The 19626-nt window shown below is 38.0% G+C and overlaps 1 protein-coding gene across 2 annotated transcripts in view; it reads right to left on the reverse strand.

Annotated features, from left to right (window-relative positions):
* Positions 1 to 19626, reverse strand: part of LOC122789991 (tumor necrosis factor ligand superfamily member 10-like) — a 220621-nt gene that overhangs the window by 165901 nt on the left and 35094 nt on the right. The gene's annotated exons all lie outside the window — the stretch shown is intronic.

Below are 19626 nucleotides of genomic sequence, written 5' to 3' on the forward strand. Positions count from 1 at the left end.
TAGGGAGGTCATCCTTACCATGTGGTTAGTTTGTTAGGGAGGTCATCCTTACTGTATGGTTAGTTTGTTAGGGAAGTCATCCTTACAGTATGGTTAGTTTGTTAGGGAGGTCATCCTTACTGTATGGTTAGTTTGTTAGGGAGGTCAACCTTACTCTATGGTTAGTTTGTTAGGGAAGTCATCCTTACAGTATGGTTAGTTTGTTAGGGAGGTCATCCTTACTGTATGGTTAGTTTGTTAGAGAGGTCATCCTTACCATATGGTTAGTTTGTTAGGGAGGTCATCCTTACTGTATGGTTAGTTTGTTAGAGATAGGAGGCACTAGAGCTCTACAGAAGCTTTATGTAGTGAAGCCAAGAATATCACTCTCCACTTCCTTAGCAGCGGCTAGGATTTACAGGTAATTAGGAATACTTATTATAAAGCTATGAAAAGAGCTAGAATAAGTCTATTGGGCAAAAAAAAACTTAGATCTTTTTATCTAGGGATGATAACAAATTTGGTTGGAAAAAATGTACAGAATGGGCACCTACCATGTTACTTAAAAAAACTGCTGGTATTTCTTTGCTTGGGAACGACATTAGTCTTAGTAATATTTTACATTATTTTATACATATATATTTTGTCTTACAAGGTAATTCAGTAGTCAAGATTATCTGGTGCATATGTGCTATAATAAACAGCAGGTAAACATCAGTGTTACAGTTACTCACCATAGGGATGTTTCCCCTCTGGTGCTTGCGATGTTTCCCCTAGGATGCTTCCACTGTTTCTCCTGGAGTGCTTGCTATGTTTGCCCTGTGGTGCTTGGGATGTTTGCCCTGGGGTGCTTGTGATGTTTCCCCTGGGATGCTTGCACTGTTTTCCCTGAATTGCTTGTGATATTTGCCCTGGTGTTCTTGTGATATTTCCCCTGGGGGACTTGCAATGTTTCCCCTGGTGTGCTTGCGATGCTTCCCCTGTGATGCTTGTAATGCTTCCTCTGGGGTGTTTGCAATGCTTCCCCTAGGGTGCTTGCAATGCCTCCCCTGGGGTGCTTGCAATGTTTCCCCTGGGGTGCTTGCAATGTTTCCCCTGGATTGCTTGCACTGTTTCCCCTGGAGTGCTTGTGATATTTTCTCTGGGGTGCTTGCGATGTTTCCCCTGCGGGGTGGCTTGAGATGTTTCCCCTAGGATGCTTCCACTGTTTCCCCTGGAGTGCTTGCTATGTTTGCCCTGGGGTGCTTGTGATGTCTGCCCCGTGGGTGCTTGCGATGTTTCCCCTGCGATGCTTGTGATATTTCCCCTGGCTTTCTTGTGATATTTCCCCTGGGGGGACTTGCAATGTTTCCCCTGGGCACTTGTGATGCTTCCCCTGGGGTGCTTGCGATGTTTGCCCTGGATTGCTTGCACTGTTTCCCCTGGAGTGCTTGTGATATTTTCTCTGGGGTGGTTGCAATGTTTCCCCTGAGGGGGCTTGAGATGTTTCCTTTGGGGGTTTTGCAATGTTTCCCCTGGGGTGATTGCAATGCTTCCCCTGGGGTGCTTGCAATGTTTCCCCTGGATTGCTTGCACTGTTTCCCCTGGAGTGCTTGTGATATTTTCTCTGGGGTGGCTGCAGTGTTTCCCCTGAGGGGCTTGAGATGTTTCCACTGGGATGCTTGCAATGTTTCCCCTGGGATGATTTTGTTTTTTTCCCTCGTGGTGCAGGCGATGCTTCTCGTGGGGTGCTTGGGATTCGGGTGATATTATACATATCACATGGCTTATGATTTTAGTATTTACTATTTAAACACTATTTATTCTTATATTTAATATTCAAAAGTTTAAACAAAGAATGTTGGAGTTTTTTAACCTTGTTCATGCAGTTTAACTGGCTGCATTTAGTACTCTTCTTTTAGCTATTTTTTCAGGTGTATTTATAGCTTATTCTTTTACTATTAATTCTCATTCTGTATGAAGGCACTAGAAGAGGTGCTAAGTCTTCTGTTTATTTTAATAAATTTATTTTATGTAGATACACGGGCATTATACATTATAAATTTTCTGTGTCCGTGGCATCCAAATACCATTCATGCTCCTCTCTTTGCACACAGTAAAATGATTTCTATGGCATATACTTATGACATAATTTCCTGCTTTACTTCCAAGCTTCAAGGTACACAAAGGAAAGTATCTTTGCACTCATACTTCTGTTTTTTTTATATTTACCCCCCTTAATCCTGTAATGTAGCCAGGCTAAAAACTGGCCTCACATCAATAATCCCTTCCCCACTCCATGTCTTCTGTACAATCAGAAACTTAATTCAAGATGTTACACCAATTAATTCATTTGATTTTATTATACCTTGACCTGTCTACCACAGCCACTCTAGGGTACTTAAATAAGGGTGCTCCTTTTATAAACAAGAACTGCACTGTGCTTCCAGGTCTGTATTATATGCTCAAAGTTTTAAAACGTCGACTTTCATATAATCGACCCTATGAAGTTTTAAAACTTTGAACATATAAAAAATAAATAAAAACAAAAACAACCTACCTGAACACTCTGAGCAGGGGGGCAAGCCCCCCTGCACCCCCCCCGCTACTTAACTATACCAACTCCGAGATCGCACTACAGTGAAGTAAAGGGGAATATTCCATACGGTGATCTGACTTCACTGCTGTGTGCCATCTGTCATGTCTGGCTTGCAGTATATTATGCAGGACATGTAATTCGACACCTTCATTCTTAAGGAGGAAAATGAAAATACATGCTTCCTAAGTCTGTCCTTCTCCCCTGTACACCTGTGTGGGGATGGATCGCTGTAATTCAATATGAGGCTACAGTGCATCTTCATCTTTTGCATGCACCATCACCTGTTACTGTGCACTGCTGACACCCACAATTGTCTACTCCTAAGAGGAGGGAGTCGGTGTCCTGGCCACATCCCCCATATTCCAAACATGTGCACACACACACACACACACACACACACACACACACACACACACCAATGTACATACCAACCCAGTTTCCCTATGAAAAATGCCACGGGCTCAGTAAATATGCCTGCTTAAGAAATGAATAAGGAATTAAGTAAGTAAATAAATACATAAACTCAGTTATTTTATGATAAGGATCTGGTTGTGGTAAGCTACTCTGTACAATCATCTTCTACAGCCCATGTGTTTGGGCTGCAGCAATTAGTGTGTTGTGACCACCTGAACAAATACTGTGAGACAATAACAAGGAAATAATGTGCACTTTCCTGGCACAGGATTTTAGGCAACCAGTGTTTCTATAAAAGGTACCTAGCCTTAGCACTTCTGAGTCTGTGCTGTACTTAGTATACCTGTACCTTCTCTTAGACAGGGAGTGGTCTAGGCATATGCCAAGAATTTCAACTCAAAAGGCTATTAAGAAAGAACAAAACCATTAATAATCACTCACTCAATGAAGAAACATGGAAGAGAAATCATTCAAGACATGAGGAAATAAAAAGAACAAGAGACAGCATTATACTGTGTAAAGAAAAAACCCATAGGTGTCCAAAGGCCCTAGTCTGGGAAAAAAAGCCATTTAGGACTTAACTTACTTACTTATTTATTAATGCGTACATCCATTTGATAATTGGGGTAGACCACTGGTCCAAATGGACCATTTTTAGGGTCAGCCTGGGGTATATAACTAGATAAAAAACACGATACAATGTAATGTAGGAATTTGGTTACACAGTTGTTTATATTAAGAAAACGGTAATACAATAAAACTGGGAGGAAACTTTGACAAGTACATGAAAAAGTTCTTGGCATTCGGGCTTAAATGGAATTGAGCATCCGAAAACAGTACGAAAGGGATACTGATTAAATTCCACTTTTCAATATTCACAAGTGAAGATGTGGGGTAATACTATGAAAAAGAAGCACTATCACCCTTGTTATAGGGCATTAAAAAAGATAATGTACTCAAAAAACATGAAACCAAAAAGTCATTAGGAAATCAAATGCATGAGGAGTTAAAGATTTTACTTCAGCATCCTGCTGACACTCTCTTAGTTAAACCAGCAAATTAAGTGATGCTAATCAACCTTTCCCAGCAGGTGAAAAAGACTGATAACACTAATGCAATTCTACCTATGAATAAGGCCATTAAGCAAATAATATAGTGCAGGTAGGAAGTAAACGCTATCTGAAGAAAGGGATTCAGAAGAAAACACCATTGTGGAATTCCAGTGGTCTCTCTTAAACTAACACAAGTCTAGTTTAAACGCTCCGGTGTTCTTTGGCATTAAAAAAATGCAATGTCATCAAATGGTTTCAGATGGATGCCTCTATCAGAAAACATCCATTTGTAACAGAATGTAATGTTCTGGATACAGATTTAAGCTAAATAAAAACTTTTTGCAAGGAAACACACTACTGTAGGAGTTTATATCCCTGCACCTCCAACTTATAAATAATTTTTGCAAGGTCAAATCACTCAGGAGAAAAAAACAAATAACTCAAAAGGCTACATCTGCATTTGTAATTTTATATTCAGTTACAAAGTTAGTGATGTTTTGGGATACTGAGTAAGTCCATTAAATTCATGTGCTTATATTTACAATTAAACAATTAGCATCCTCACCTGTCCTTGGGTCCCAACAATTTCAAAGACAGTTCTAAGCGAAAATCCTAAATGGAAGTCAAGTAGAATTTAGAGTGCAAAAAAGACGTAACTGATTCTCAGGGATTCTCAATTCCCACGGCCAGTGTTACAGATGGAGCCATTGGGTCATAACTTTAATGCAGAGCAGTGTGAAAATGGAATTTCACAAGCAGGTTTGCTGGACGTGTCCTGATTATATGTATTTCCATACGTACTATGACACAACACAGAGGTTCTTGGTCCTATGCTGCAAATGATTTTGTACTTAACTTTTTTTGTAACAGTGAACATCTTGTAAGTAATTTGGTATAAATAATTTTGTATATCGGCAGAACTGTTAATGTTCCATTTCCCTTTAAGGTAAACAAGTATACTCTTTTATTAGGTTCCCATAGAAAATGCTGTTAGCAAGTAATCATTGCATTGTGTGGTGTATAAAAACGAGGGCTATGGCTCTGCTACTCTGAAAATTTTACATCTGAAAGCAATATGTAGTATGTGAATGGAAAATAAATTCTGGGGAGTATGCTACAGCAAAGGCAAGATGGAAGTACATTAAGTAGCCTGGAGAATTTCTGCCAAGAATCCAGACAGAAGGAAGCTGTGTGAAGTCACTACGCAACTGTAACAGAACTGTTGTAAAATGTTTGTTGTCTTGACTCTGCTAAAGAAGGATCTGAACCAATATTTGTTCTTTTATGTTTAATAAAAAACATATTATATACACGAGTGTATGTTGAAGTATCAAAGTGCACAGGCATCGAAACACAGGTGATCAATGCCAGCAGTTCGAAAACATTCTTATTGAAAGATGCAAAAAAAACTGATCACAAAATGAAAACAGTTTCCTTTGTCTAAGTAAACCAACATGAAGCCACTTCACTTGCAGTTTGGATGGTAGTAGTGTAGTGTTATAGAAAGTTTTTTTTGTGCTAGGGTAAGGTGTATGGCTGAAGTCAAGGGTAGACCAGGGCAAAGGTCAGTGATAGCACACATGAATAAAAATGGGCATGGGGCCCCTGTCACACACACACACACACACACACACACACACACACACACACACACACACACACACACACACACACACACACACACACACACACACACACACACACACCAGTAAATCTCCCTCCCTTGTCCATACTCTAAACCTAGCCTACAAAAACTTGTATGCATACTCGCATCCCTAATGTCAAAACTTTCAGTGTATCCTAAAGTTTCAGCATTAAAAAACTCCAAACCCACACCTACCTTATCCACATGTGCTCAGTCGTCTTCTTTTTGACTACCCCAGCACTCGAGAAAGATGGGGTTCAATAATTTCCCAAGTACTTCACTCTGTCCATGATCTAACAATCTGACAGAGTGAAGTGAACCCATGCAGGTATATATAGACAGGTGTATCAGAAAACATCTTTGTTCATCACTGCATGCAATGTTTTGAATATAGATTAATATATCATCTGTAACATACCTCTACAGTTCTTATTACAACTTTTGATTATATCTATCTATATAAGGGTGCAGTTTGTGTCCTTGTGAGCTGCTTTAGTCAAAGTTTTTGTCGGTGCTAAAATCTTTGGTGGTACAGCTGATTGAGTTACATTACAGTGGAGATGCAGAACATCGACTCCAATGTAATTCTTTCTGTTTTTACTTGCTTAGACGCTGTGACTTAGTAAACTTGATAAGTTACAGGAGGGTGGGGGTGGAGCCCCCATGTTAAAGAAGATGTTTAAAGTTGTAGTTAAGTAGGGTTATGATGTTCCATTTACATTTGCAATAATTTTGGTTTAGATGGTGTTTGCCTTATTTAAAGGAAACCTCCACCCTATAACTACAAAAATCAGTTTTTTTCACTCCATCTTTGTTTCCTGACCTATTTTAACACCTCAAAATCACTCTTAGGTGCTTCATTTGTAAATTTTGCCTGTTTTCCACAACATGGCTACCAATGGGGCTTGATGTATCAATCTGGTCTTATTCTTCCTCAACCCTTTCTCTTTCCCATAATGCTTTGTATGACTCATGCCAGATATAAGGAAGTAACTGTGAATTCTCATGCCATTGACATATAATGGAATTTCTGAGTCACCATCATCTTCTATACCGTCTGTAAAAAGGCTGTTTTTTTCTGTCTCTAATCACCCTCATTTATGTTTGGCTCAGAGCTTATTTTGCACTATACTTAGAAGTTACCCAGTTACAGCCAGAAAAATAGCTAAATTGCAGGCCTTTGTTCAAGGTTTTCTTTTGCAGTCCAAGAGAAATTGACAGACCCCTCCCACCACACTGCTGCAGAGGTGTTAAGACTGTCACTGCACTGACAGACCAGTGCAGAATCAATTCCTCTTGGGCTACAAAAGAAAACCCTGAACAATGGCCTGCAATTTAGCTACTTTTCTGTCTGTAGCTGGATAACGTCTAAGTATAGTGTAAAACAAGCTCTGTGCCAAACATAAATGAGGGTGATTAGAGACAGAAAAGCAGCAGTCCTTTTAAAGAAAGTATAGAAGATGACAGTGACTCACACACATCCCATTATACAGTGGATATAAAAAGTTTACACACCCCTGTTAAAATGCCAAGTTTTTGTGATATAAAAAAACGAGACCACAATAAATCATTTCAAAACTTTTCCTACCTTTAATGTGACCTATAACCTGTACAATTCAGTTGAAAAACAAACAAATCTGTTAGGGGAAAAATATAAAAAATAAAAAACTTACAATATGCTGGTTGCATAAGTGTCACACCCTTAAACTAATACTTTGTTGTGTGCACACCCTTAAATAATACTTTGTTGAAGCACCTTTTGATTTAATTACAACATTCAGTCTTCTTAGATAGGAGTCCATCAGCATGACACATCTTGACTTGGCAATATTTGTCAACTCTTCCTTGCAAAAGCACACCAAATCTGTCAGATTTCAAGGGCATCTCTTGTGCACAGCCCTCTTCAGGTCACCACACAGATTTTCTATTGGATTTAGTTCTGGGCTCTGGCTGGGCCATTCCAAAACTTTAATTTTCTTCTGGTGAAGCCATTCTTTTGTTGATTTGGATGTATGCTTGGGATCATTGTCGTGCTGAAAAGTGAAATTCCTCTTCATCTTCAGCTTTATAGCAGATGCCTGAAGGTTTTGGGCAAAAGGTGACTGGTATTTGAAACTGTTCATAATTCCCTACACCTTGACTAAAGCCCCAGTTCCAGCTGAAGAAGAGCAATCCTAAAGCATGATACTGCCACCACCATGCTTCACCGTGGAGATGGTGTTCTTTTGGTGATGCATAGTATTGTTTTTGTGCCAAGCGTACCTTTTGGAATTGTGGCCAAAAAGTTCAACCTTGGTCTCATCAGACCATAACACATTTTCCCACATGCTTTTGGGAGACTTGATGTATTGTTCTGCAAATTTTATCCAGGCCTGGATATTTTTCTGTGTAAGAAAAGGCTTCCGTCTTGCAACCCTACTCCATAGTCCAGACATATGGAGAATACAGGAGATTGTTGTCACATGTAGTACACAACCAGTGCTTGCCAGAAATTCCTGCTGCTCCTTCAGTGTTGCTGTAGGTTTCTTGGCAGCCTCCTTGACCAGTTTTCGTCTTGTCTTTTCATCAATTTTGGAGGTATGTACAATTCTTTGTAACATCACTGTTGTCCCATATTTTCTCCACTTTTTGATGACTGGCTTCACTGTGTTCCATGGTATATCCAATGCTGTGGACATTTTTTGTACCCTTCTCCTATCTGATACCTTTCAACAATGAGATCCCTTTTATGCATTGTAAGCTCTCTGTGAACCATGGCTTTTGCTGTAGCAGGCAACTGAGTAAATGTCAGGAAAATCCTACTTGGACATCTGAACTTTACTTGGGTTTAATCAGAGTCTCTTTAATTGATGGCAGGTGTGTACTCAAGAAGACTGAATGCTGTAATTAAATCAAAAGGTGCTTCAACAAAGTATTAGTTTAAGGGTGTGCACACACAGCAAAGTATTAGTTTAAGGGTGTGCACACTTATGCAACCAGTGTATTGTAAGTTTTTTACTTTTTATACTTTTTCCCCTAACAAATTTGTTTGGTTTACAATTGAATTTTACAGGTTATAGGTCACATTAAAGGTGGGAAAAGTTTTGAAATGATTTACTGTGATCTCATTTTTTTATATCACAAAACCTGGCATTTTAACAGGGGTGTGAAAACTTTTTATATCCACTGTATGTCAATGGCATGGAAATTCACAGTTACTTCCTTATGTTTGGCATGAGTCAAACAAAGCATTATGGGAAAGGGTTGAGGAAGAAAAAGATCACATTGATACATCAAGCCCCATTTGTAGCCATGTTGTGGAAAACAGGCTAAAATTACAAATAAAGCACTTAAGAGTGATTTTGAGGTGTTAAAATAGGTCAGGAAACAAAGTTGGAATGAAAAAAAGAACAGATTTTTTTTAGTTCTAGGGTGGAGTTTTCCTTTAATCACTGATACAACTGCATAATACTTTGTGCTTCATGCAGTTGCTATTTGTGATAAATACTAATATAGCCCTTCATCTATGCATACATATTATACATACATACATACACACACACACACACACACATATATATATGTATATGTGTATATATATATATATATATATATATATATATATATATATATATATATAGTTCCCCTTCACAAGATCGAATGGATGGAAGCTCGAAATTCATAATCTCGAGACCAGAATCTCGAACTTCCATTCACTCGAAATTGTGAATGGGAGCCTTAGGTTTAGAAAAATAAAAAGTTAACTTACCTTATTGCAGGGGGCCAGGTCCCCCTGTACCTTAGCAGTTTAAATGTGACTGTTCTGTGACCGCACTATAGCGGAGGAATGGAAAATCTTCCATTTTGTGCTTATGCGTATAGCGTGGAATGGGAGATTTCCCTTTCCTTCACTATAGTGTGATCTCGGAGTAGGTATATTTAAGTAGGGTGGGTGTGGGAGGCACAGCCCCCCACATGGGGGGTGCAGGGGTGCGAAGCCCCCCTGCGAAAACATTTGAAAGCTGTTCATTTTTTTTTGTCCCTTTCATATGTTCGAGTTTTTCTAAATTCGAGATTCTGGTTTCGAGTTTAGAGAACTTCGATCATATGAAGGGGAACTATATATATATATATATATATATATATATATATGTATATATATATATATATATATATATATATATATATATATATATATATATGTCTACTTTGGTAGACCGAATTTACACTTACCTGAATTTCTGGAGACAACAGCAACAAAAATGCAATAAACCGAATCTGAACATTACTGATTGTTTTTACAGGGAACAGAGACACTTGGCCAACATGGGGAAATCTGCCCTTTTCCTCACTGTATTGTGTATCCTGAAGTTGGTATATTTAGTTACGGGGGCTGTGGGAGGCACAGACCCCCACCTGAGTGGGTATGACAAACTTTGCTGTGTTATTTTGTTAAATCTTGGCCAAGTGTCTTCTTTACCTGTAAAAAACTTTGGTAATGTGAAGGTTCGGTTTATTGCAATTTCGGTATTGTCATCTCGGTAACCTGCAGTTTGGGTAACTCTAAATTCAATCTATCGAACTGGACCCACATGTATTATATATATATATAGATATATATATATATATATATATATATATATATATATATATATGTATACATATTATATATATATATATATATATATATATATATATATATATATATAGGCAGGCGAGACCCTTCTCTTCTACAACCTGGGCCAGAGGCAAAAGGTTGTATAAAACACTTGAGACAGTATACAAATGTTTTTCAAATTCATGGTTATGATGCAAATACTATTTAAGAATGCAGCATTTTAATACACACAGTATATACATTACGTTTAACTTGTAGTACATGTATATTGTAAATACCTGCAATAACAGGGGTTGCATATACCAAAGACAGACATAATCAAATGTTATAATAAGTGCAGAAATACATCATGGATGCAAAAGATGTTCACTTTATATAGAAGTCAGTGTTAGTTTTTTCTTTCTTAATTGTTAAACACACACTGACACTTTTTTGTGCGACATGAAAAGGTTGCCACTTTCTCTATTACTTAATAGGTCAATACTAAGCACTTTTCAGCCGTCATCTAAAAGAGAATTTATAAAGTGTGACCAAACAAAAATCTGCAACAAGGTTGTGTAAGACACCTTAATAAAGGAATTCAGACTGATTCCAACATATACATTGAATCACCCCATGCACACATCATAAACCCTACTATTTGGCTGCACACAAAACAACCATAAATACTGAAAATGCCCCCCGCCCTTCTCAAGTGGCCACACACGCATTTTTTTTAAACACCTTTATTGAACTATCACTTGTGACATAGACAAAGTTACATTTATATAAAAGTAATCAAACTATATTAACAAGTTCACGTTTACAAACATTATACTTCACATATATTGCTATATACCATATAACCTAAGCAACATTACATAAATTACTCACTTCCCGACCATTTTTTTAAACAAGAAACATCTTTATTAAACCATCACTCACGACATAAGCAATCATACATTTATATAAATGAAAACAAAGAACACCGATGCATTCCTAGTTGCAAACATTTTACATCACAAACCATATTGACACACTCCCAGTTGCAAACATTACACATAATTTATAATCTACCCAATCATTTTCAGTCAAACACTACATAGCTCATTTAAGTCCTACCTTCTTTTAAACCTCATTCCTCACTGCCAAAAAAGCAATTACTAGAAAACGGTAATTAAAATCTGGCCACACACGTATATTGTCCAAAACACTAAACACAAAAATATATAATATGCTTCTGTACCTCCCCACTACCCATTTATAGAGAGTGCCCCCACCCCCTTGCTGACACTACATAACACTGACTGTTTCCTCTAATGCATGCTTGCACAATCTCTAATTTGACCAGTACAGCATAATAAGACACCGTTCAACAGTTAGTAACCTCCACATGTTGCCTTTGATGACTGGAAATGATTTGATGATCCACAACAATGTATCCTTTTCCCATAAAAAGCACACTGAAATGTTTGAGTTACATACTACACAATAAATACCACTCCAGCAAATAAAAGTTGTGATGTCTGCTGAGAATGTACTGGCAATGAAGTTCTGACTTCATGAAAGCATTCAGTATGGCAAGACTGTATAAAGCATGTGGCAGCCATCCAACAGCCGTGAAGACAGCTCAGCGAGATGCAGTCCCTTTAAAGGTTAGCTGCTTTAAGTTTTGAGAGGTGGAACCACTATGAGCCAAGGCCAGACCTTTTTTGTCTGTTTTAAATATTTAGGAAACACTGCAACATGCTTAAAAGGGTATCTTCCTCCTTTATTAGCTGGCGCCTGTGACAGGAGACAAACTATAGCCAGAGTGTTTGAACTCTAGAGAAATAAGATTTCCAGCTGGTATGTTGCAGTCCATCCCAGAATCCTACAGGACTGTTACAAGCATGTTGCTGAGGTATCTTCTATCAAATTAGGGCAGTTTATTTTGGAGAGAATTAGATTCTCCTTTTCTGAGAAAAGTGGTACTTAAAGGGTAAAGAAACATGTGCTTTTTCCTGAATAGCTGCTAATGTGTTAAAGCATAGCTGTGTGCACTTGCCAAGTCTTCTTTCCTTGTCCCTCATGTCATTGGTCATCTATATCCTGTTTTAGAAAAAAGATTACCTGATGCTGCTGCTGCATTTCTAATCGGGGTAAACTCTGTCCTACAAGCACCCCCCCCTCAGACTAACAACTAAGTGACTCATCATTCCTCTAGGCAAGACATTCACACTTAGAAAAGCTTAATGCTTTGCAACACAACTGCCTGTATGATAACTTCATCAGACTTACGTCGCATTTTGTACAGCCATTACTAACATCTGCATCCTTCCTTAGATTACTGGTAACCAGGAAGTGTCATTTTGGCATTTTGCTATAGCAACCAACATACTGCTATTGCTACACAGTCAGCTACACACTCTACACACAGTCAGCTACACACTGTACACACACAGTTACCTACACACTCTACACATTGTCACCTACATCCTCCACACACAGTGCTACACACTCTACACACAGTCACCTACACCCTCCACACTCACACAGTTACCTACACACTCTCACCTACACACTCTACACACTCTCACCTACACACTGTACACACTCTCACCTACACACTGTACACATTGTCACCTACATCCTCCACACACAGTGCTACACACTCTACACACAGTCACCTACACCCTCCACACACAGTTACCTACACACTCTCACCTACACACTCTACACACTCTCACCTACACACTCTACACACTGTCACCTACACACTCTACACACTGTCACCTACACCCTCCACACACACAGTTACCTACACACTCTCACCTACACACACTCTCACCTACACACTCTACACATTGTCACCTACACACTCTACACACAGACAACTACACATTCTACGCACAGTCACATACACCCTCTACACACACAGTTACCTACACACTCTCACCTACACACTCTACACACTGTCACCTACACATTCTACACACTGTCACCTACACACTCTACACACAGTCAGCTACACATTCTGCACACAGTCAGATACAGCCTCCCACACACAGTTACCTACACACTCTACACACTGTCACCTACACACTCTACACACAGTCAGCTACACATTCTGCACACAGTCAGCTTCACACTCTACACACAGTCAGCTACACATTCTGCACACAGTCAGCTACACATTCTGCACACAGTCCGCTTCACATTCTGCACACAGTCAGCTTCACATTCTGCACACAGTCAGATACATTTTGAATGGGTGGAAGTAATCAGCTGAAGTCACTGAAATTCAAGACACCAAAAATTTACTTCAGAGGAATCTTTTTAACCCAAAGCAGGCTAAAACAAGTCCAGATAATGCAGTACCACATGCTGTGGGCTTCAGTGGTACAGGGTAAATTGTTACAACTGTTTCCAATAGGGTGCTTTACAGATGATTACTGTTTTTTTTTCTAACACGCAGTAAACATTTTACTGGGCACTTAAAAAAGGCATACATGTGAAGGATAGCAGAAAAATAACAATGCCCAGCTGAGAATATAACAGACATTTTTATATATTATGTCTGATTTGATTTCACTTTTGTAACACGTTTTAGTGGCTAAACACTTGATTATTAATAGCAAAGTTCTTTACTAAGCTAATGGTGGCTAAAGCTTGATTTTGTTGAATAATCTAGCATTTACTACTGTAGTCATAGGGTAAGTAGCTTATTGCTTGAGAAACATTTGGAATTGTTTTGTTGCGTTGTAGTGCTTTGTTGAATTGTTTTGTTGTGTTGTGGTGCTTTGTTGAATTGTTTTGCTGTGTTGTGGTGCTTTGTTGAATTGTTTTGTTGCATTGTGGTGCTTTGTTGAATTGTTTTGTTGCGTTGTGGTGTTTGTCCTACTTTTTCTGCTCATCTTCCTAATATTTTTGCCCATTTGGTTTGTTTTACCACTTTGGTTCCATTTTTGCTCATTGAAAACGTTTTTTAACCTGGTATTTATTTATTTATTTATGTTCATGCGTTGTTGACTAGGTTAGTTTCACTAGGCCAATGGCAACCCAAGGTGATATTCATACTGACTAGTGGAAATCTGGTCAGGGTAGCAGGAATTTCCCATACTGTTTTTAATAAGTGTTGTGAGATCTCTTACATTTACCTGAGGTAAAACCAACTGAGTTTGATGAGAATCAAACTGTTTATCAGACTTCATTTTGATTTTGCCATATTTTTGCTGACTTTGGTCAGATTTGTCCTCACCAAGTGCTGATCTAGTTTTGTCTGATTTGCTTTGTTTCCCCCTTTTATTTTCCTTTTAGTTATAACATGGTCATTGGTTACAGCTCTATGTCTGGAGCTCATACCTCTTCAACTAGCCAGAGAAGAGTTCTCTTTTGTACTGAATCTCCTTCTGACACGTGATAATACGGGTCCTGCTACACTACGCAGGCCAAACTGACAGCTGCAACAACAAACACGCCAGTCATTGGGATGCTTCTATGTCTTTAACTGTCATGGCAGTGACTGATGAAGATTGATGTATGTGGCATTCATCATGCATCTTAACATATGCGTATTTATTTATTTTAATTTATTTTATTTTGGGGCAGGTAAACTGATTAGACCAGAAAGGACACTGTTTATTCTCAACCTAATTGCAGTTGCACTTGAAGTGCACCTAGCAAAACAAGGAAACCCTACAATATAAAAAGTCCGAAACATCAAGCTCCACACAGAATACAACAGGCAAAAATGCCTAGAAAAGAAGCATTAAAACAAGGAAAACTCCAATAGCGACTAAAAAAAAAGCTTAGATACATTATTAATTGGAAAGCACGTGACAGTTCTAACAGAAGACTGCCAGAAGTATATGAGGGACAAAGCACTCTGGTATTGGCTAGTGAATCTGCTTTGCAGTAAACAGCATTTCACTTCACGGCCGTCAATATAAAACCAGTGATGAAATTCATAGGTAGAGCTACTGGACAAGAAAGGACTGTCATCTAATGAAATGCATTCTAAATTTCCCACATTGGCCACTTCCGTGTATCTGCAGGCCTTTGGCTCACATAATTAGCATCTCCCTTACTAATGGTGTAGTCCCTCCTTAACCAAGCTAGGTTACCGTAACTCTTTTCCCTAAGGTCCCTCATATGCCTTATTTTCCAGCTGTACTGACTACAGTATATTTAAAATGGAGAATGTCTAACAAAGTATTCCTAGTAAGTTATTTTTCCCACACAATAAATGGATAAATAAATTTACTCAGTTTGCATTATTAAATCAGGATGCTGAGTGGAGGCAAGTAAACCTGTTACTTAATGTAAGACAATTTGATGGTGGCATTCTCAACTACTTTCACTCGGCTTCCCAATCTGTGTAAGTGTATTCTGTTAACTGACTGCCCCAGATATTGAATCATGGTGTGCTGTGACCATTACCACTCAACCACTTAGTGCAAGAAATATGGACAAAGCCAGACAAAACAGGTGGACAGAGGCCCAAAAGTAGGGACATATTTTAAATATTGCTCTTATAAACTGAGAAAGTTGCTAGAGTAACAGGGTTTAACATACATTTTCCGAAGGATTTGAAGTCTGAAACTCGTATGTATTTCATTATTTAGTGACTTTAATCCTCATGTCATCCAACTGATTTGCCAAAAAACACACATTTTATGAGGAGCAGACCAAAAATATGAGCCAAAAATGTGGACATTCTGTGAAAATCTGGACAGTTGAGAGGCAATGCCTGTGACTGACTTCCTGGCACTCTAATAGCATGATGGTGACATGCTTTTGAAGCATTTCCTTATAAGAGTTCACCACAGCTTGTTAATGCGGCGGGACTCTCAATAATTTTTACAGCATTTATTTAAATGTTTGTGTATTACTTGCTTTTGTGTGACTCAGTATTTGCAAATGCATCATGTGTTCCACTTCCTGATTCTCCATATAAATAATGCAGTACTCCTTGAAAACGATGCATGCCTCTCACCACCAACTTCCAATTACAGCACTGAAAATGTAATTAAATGTTTAATATAGAAAATGTGCTGAGTAGGAACATATTAAAGTAAGCAGTACATTTAAAAGGCACAAAAATATTATTCATCTAATGTTAGCAAGCAAACTGCTAAAACTTTGTAGTGTTTTTGTTTTTAGTAGTTTAGCAAATTGTATAGGATGCAGTTTTAGGACTAGCTTACCTAAATATGTATTTTTCCAATTAAAATAATAGTTTTGAAGATTTAACAATACAATCTTTTTGCTTGTGGAGTACATTATACACAGCAGGAATAAAGCACTACAGGCCATGCTGAATCAAAGGATATTGGCACTTCTAAACTGTATAAGGAATCAGCTTTGCCTTGGGCCTCAGCATTCTCTTAAGGTATTTTAATACCCTTTGAATCAGCAAACCCACTAGTATCTTATTCCTTAATAAATGACATCATATGAGCCCCAATTTTGGTCAATACCTCCGTTATTGCAATCCTTCTAGACACTGACAGCAGCTATTTGCAAAGCTCCTCATTGTAGACTCTCTGTTCCTAAAAAGGCAAACCATAAAAGGCCAAAAACATAGACATGATCTTTCTTAGAGAAACTATGAACATCTGGGATATGGACTTTGAATCACAGCATACCAGATCATGCAGTCCAACCACCATGCAAGGACAAAGTAGATAGAGTCATTGAGCACTTTACTGTAACTGACATAGAACAGGTCAGTCTTTCTAAATACAGCATCTCATGGGAGGATTGCACTAACAGATGTGTTGCATCAAAGTGCAGTGCACAAAGCCAGCATCCTTGAATATGGGTGACAGTTGTCTCCTCCTTCTTTCCTTCGGATACCAACACTGTTCCATGACAGTTATTTCCTCTTTCCTTTGAAGACAAACCCTGTTCCATGCCTTCTATCAGAGTCAGAAATTACTTGCCAACGTCAAGAAGAACATGTTAAACTGGATTTTCAGTACATCTCGTATGCTGTTCAGCATCAGTGGTGCAACAGATAGAACACTGACCTTTGGTTCAGAAGCTGTGGGTTCTATTCCCGCACCAGGTAGATTGACTGCTGACACTACAGTGCTGCACTCCTGAGTGTGCTGTCTTTTGGATGAGATGGTAAACTGAGGTCCCACCTGCTTCAGTTGGTGGTGGCTCAGGTGGATGTAGAAGATCCCAAGGGACCTAATGAAATGAGTAAGGGTCCTTTATTTAATACAACATAAAAAAACATTATTTACAGATTTACAAGATGTACATATTTACAGGCACATATATACATATTTCTTTTTTCTTCTAGTTTTGCCTCATTGATATTCTTTCATAATTGACTCCTTCCTTCCACAACCAGAATCAGATTTTTTGCAATATATATATCTGCCAAAATCCATTTCCAGTTAAACAAATTTTCATTCAGTCTTTCATTCCAAATAACACATATTGCATAAAATAAATACTTACCTACCTTTCTCACATATTCTTTCTTATTATCATGATATCCATATATAAACAATATAGGTACGAATATTTATATGTCATTAATATTCTGAAAAACATTTTTCACACATCTTGTTTCCAAAGTAGCACCGCTCTTTTGCATTTAAAAAAAAACATGCTCTGTTCTCTCTTCCTCGTCACAAAATAAACACACTCTTTCAACTTTCTTTTAATACTGCATATTCCCCTTTACTGGTAACTTAGTTACCAGTCTCCATAGGAAATAATTTTGGTTAAGGAGGGACTACACCATTTTCTTGGCACAACACTTTTTCCTTACTTTATTTGCATAATAATATTGTAACCAAAAGCAGAACACCAACAAAAAAGATGAAAAAGTCTCCGGCACAATGAAGGATATCCTTTAAGTGTTGAAGCAGGCAGACCACTCGGTAGATACCAAAAACTTTAATCCAACAGTTCAGTACATACGACAAAAAGCACAGACCATAGACAATACCCTGGAACGATTAAGCTTTAGGTCTCCTTACAACGGAGACTTCATCAGAATACATTTTGTAATTCAAAAAGGCTTTTTATACTCTCATTAATTAAACAATCACACTATTAGATTCTAGTCAGCCTTAAAGCTATAGCGCTGCTAAAAAAATTGTGCATATACTTAAAATTGAATGAAATTCAATTACAAGGCACACATAATACAAAGTATTCATTCCAAACACAGCATATTACCCACCCTATTAAACCCAAACAACAAAAAGCAAAAATAGAAACAACAAAACCCAACAAAGCTGCAAACATTCAAGTCAGTTGTTGGCTGAATTTCAAAATAAAGTTTACATTAAAGTGCAAGTGCAATGTCTCAAAATGCATTGACATAGAAAACTTGAATTCATGAGCATTTCTATACACTCTTAATGGGAACCAATAATTAAAAACATGATTCAAAACATGATTGAAAACTAATAACTTGAATAAAAACTTGAATAAAAACTAATAATGAACTTGCTGTGTTTGGAACGAATACTTTGTATTATGTGTGCCTTGTAGTTGAATTTCATTCAATTTTAAGTATATGCACAATTTTTTTAGCAGCGCTATAGCTTTAAGGCTGACTAGAATCTAATAGTGTGATTGTTTAATTAATGAGAGTATAAAGAATTACAAAATGTATTCTGATGAAGTCTCATTGTCTATGGTCTGTGCTAAAGGATATCCTTCGGATACGAGGAGTCCTGTTAACAAGTTGTTTAAAAGCTTTAAGGTGTTCCAGCATGAATAATAGCAGTATGCTCAGCGAACTGCTTCGAGTCATCCAAAACCATACGCAGGCTGAGAACCGCCCAAAGCAGCCCGAAGGACCCAAGAAGTGGACGTGTTACTAGCGGCTCGAATGAGCGGTCTAATCGTGAGAGGCAAGGTAGTTATGGGGCAACCAACAGTAAAAAACAGCAAAGAAGAGTACCTAATTTGTCTGCAGAAACGGGCGATCATCAGGGCAGGGATTATGAAGTTGAGGAAGCGTACCAAAATATTGACTTTGTGACTTGGTTAAATAAAACCTTCCAGGGCAATGCTGGCGATGGTGATATGCCTAGGACCAGGAAGCATAACAATGACTATACTTATAAGGACAAATGTAAGCTTCTTAAAAAACTTTTATCAAAATACAAGTCATTGTCTATCGAAAATTGGTACTTTGAACTGTGTATTAAGGACAATATTGTACCGAAAGGCCTAAGGTTGAACAAGTTCCCTAATAGTGCATATGGAGACCAGGTATTCTTTAAAGAAATTTGTAAGATTTTAAATTGTTGTGGATTGTCTATTTTAAAAGCTATGACGGAACACAATTTTAAAGCTATGCAAGATATTAAAAAAGAGATTGACCAATTACAGGCTGATATTAGTTGTGATATGTTGTTTGCGA

The sequence above is a fragment of the Protopterus annectens genome, chromosome 15.part0 (genome assembly GCF_019279795.1).
Source record: "Protopterus annectens isolate FY-2018-M chromosome 15.part0, PAN1.0, whole genome shotgun sequence".
NCBI lineage: Eukaryota > Metazoa > Chordata > Ceratodontiformes > Protopteridae > Protopterus > Protopterus annectens.